This window comes from Crocuta crocuta, unplaced genomic scaffold (genome assembly GCF_008692635.1).
Source record: "Crocuta crocuta isolate KB4526 unplaced genomic scaffold, BGI_CrCroc_1.0 scaffold251, whole genome shotgun sequence".
Classification (NCBI taxonomy): domain Eukaryota; kingdom Metazoa; phylum Chordata; class Mammalia; order Carnivora; family Hyaenidae; genus Crocuta; species Crocuta crocuta.
In genome coordinates this window covers 742934-746071 of record NW_027527809.1, presented here as the reverse complement: position 1 = coordinate 746071, position 3138 = coordinate 742934, and positions in this window count along the sequence as shown.

The window sequence follows — 3138 nt, the reverse complement described above, 5'->3', positions numbered from 1 at the left end:
ATGATTGTTTATATTTCTGTGATGTCGGTTGTTATTTCTCTTCTTTCATTGGTGATTTTGTTTATCTGAGACTTTTCTCTTCTTTTTTTTTTCTTTTTCTTCTTTTTTTGATGAGTCTGGCTAGAGCTTTATCAATTTTGTTGGTCTTTTCAAATCAGCTCCAGGTTTTGTTCATCTATTCTATTGTTTTTGCTTTTGTTTTTGTTTTTAGTTTCTATATCATTTGTTTCTGCTCTGATCTTTATTATTTCCTTCTTTCTGTTGGTTTTGGACTTTATTTTATAGGTCCTTTACATGTAAGGTTAGGCTATTTGAGATTTTTCTTTTTTAGTAATTTTTATTAAGTTTATTTATTTTGAGATAAAGTGTGAACAGGAAGGGCAGAGAGAGGGGAAGAGAGGCAGAGAGGAAGAGAGGGAGAGAGAGAATCCCAAGGAGGCTCTGGACTGTCAGTGCATGGAGTCTGATGCAGGGCTCGAACTCACAAACCAGTGAGATCATGACCTGAGCAGAAATCAAGAGTCAGGTGCCCAACTGACTGAGTCACCCAGGTGCCCCTGTTTGAGGCTTTTCTTGCTTCCTGAGTAGGCCTGTATTGCTATAAACATCTCTCCTAAAACAGCTTTTGCTGCATCCCAGAGGTTTTGGACTTTTGTGTTTTCATTTTCATTTGTTTCCATGTACTTTTCAATTTCTTCTTTGATTTCTTGGCTGATCCATTCACTGTTTAGTAGCATGTTATTTAATTTTTAAAAATATTTATTTTTTTAAAAACATTTTTAATGTTTTTTTTTTATTTTGAGAGAGAGACAGAGAGACAGAGCATGAACAGGGGAGAGACAGAGAGAGAGGGAGACACAGAATCTGAAGCAGGCTCCAGGCTCCAAGCTGTCAGCACTGAGCCCAACGCAGGGCTTGAACTCATGAACCGTAAGATCATGACCTGAGTCAAAGATCAGACTAAGCCACTCAGGAGCCCCAGTAGCATGTTATTTAATCTCAATGTTTTTGTGGTCTTTCCAGATTTTTTTTGTGATTGATTTCTGGTTTCATAGCATTGTGATCAGAAAAGATCCTTGGTATGATTTCACTCTTTTTGTATTTTTAAGGCCTGTTCTGTGGACTAGTATGTGATATATTCTTGAGAATGTTCCATGTGCACTTGAAAAGAATGTGTATCCTGCTGCTTTAGCGTGGAATGTTCTGAATATATCTGTTAAATCCATTTGGTCCAGTGGGTCATTCACAACCACTGTTTCCTTATTGATTTTTTATTTGGGTGATCTGTCCATTAATGTAAGTGGGGTGTTAAAGTACCCTACTATTATTGTATTATCATCAATTAGTTCCTTTTTGTTTCTTATTAATTGTTTTGTATATCTGGATACTTCCATGTTGGGTGCATAAATATTTACAATTGTTACATCTTCTTGTTGATATATACAAGTATCATATATATACAAATATATATATACACACATAAGTCTTATATATACGCATATATATACAAGTATTTACATATACAAGCATATATATTTAAGTATTATATATAAGTATTGCTACTCCTGCTTTCTTTTGACATCCATTTGCATGATAAATATTTCTCCATCTCTTCACTTTCAATCTGCAGGTGTCATTAGGTTTGAAATGAGTCTCTTATAGGCAGCATATAGATGGGTCTTGGTTTTTTATACATTTTATCAACCTATGTCTTTTGATTGGGGCATTTAATTCATTTACATTCAAAGTAATTATTATATGCATTTATTGCCATGTTTTGTGGTTGCTTTTGTAGTTTTTCTCTGATGCTTTATTCTCTTTCTCTCTTTCGTGGTTTGCTAGCTTTCTTTAGTAGTATACTTGGGTTTCTTACTATTTATTTTTTGCATATATATTACTGTTTTTTGATTTGTCGTTGCCATTCAATTCATATATAACATCTTCTGCATACAGCAGTCTATATGAAGCTGATGGCTGCTTAATTTTGAACTCATTCATCTCTCCACTCCACATTTCAGATATTTAGTATCATATTTTATGTCTTTTATTTTTGTGTTTCTCTTGACCAATTTTTACAGATACAGTCAATTTCTGTTTTCTTTTGTGCTTCCCATTTTTCTTACACTTACCTATAGTTTTTGTTTTCCACTCACAGAGTCCCCCTTAATATTTCTTGTAGGGCTAGTTTTGTAGCCATGAATTTCTTTTATCTTTTGTGAATCTGGTAACTTTTATCTCTTCTTCTAGTCTGAATGATAGCCTTGCCAGATAGAGTATTCTTGGCTGCAGATTTTTCCCTTTCAGCATTTTTTTTAATACATCCTGCCTCTCCCTTCCATCCTGAGTTTCTGTTGAAAAGCCATCTGATAGCCTTATGAGGTTTCCTGTATGCAACTGTCTACTTTTCTCTTGCAATCTTTAAAATTATCACTATTTTGTGCCATTTTAATTACTGTGTGTCTTAGTGTGGACTTCCTTGGTTGAATTTTTTTTTTGAAACTTCTTTGCCTCCTGAAACTGGATTTCTATTTCCCTCCCCAAATTTGGGAAGGTTTCAGCTGTTATTTCTTCAAATACATTTTCTGCCCCCCACCTCTTCTCCTTCTGGAATCCCTATAATGTGAAAGTTATTATGCTTCATGGTGTCACTGAGTACTGTAAGTTATTCTCGTTATGAAGTATTTGCTTGTTTCTCACCTGTTCAGCTTGATTGCTTTCCATTACTCTGTCCTCCAGGTCACTGATCCATTCCTCTGCTTTCTGTAGCCTACTATTTATTGTATTTTAAATTTCATTTATTGAGTTCTCCATCTCTGATAAGTTACTTTTTATCTTTTTATCAAGGGTTTCACTGATGTTCTACACTCTTTATGAAGTCCATTGAGTATTTTTATCGTTATTATATATTTTTAAAAAATTTTTAATGTTTTATTTATTTCTGAGAGAGACAGCGCGAGCAAGGGAGGGTCAGAGAAAGGGAGACACAGAATCCGAAGACAGGCTCCAGGCTCCGAGCTGGCTGTCAGCACAGAGCCTGACGCGGGGCTCGAACCCACGAACCTTGAGATCACGACCTGAGCTGGAGTCGGACGCTTAACCGACTGAGCCACCCAGGGGCCCCATAAATAAAGATTTAAA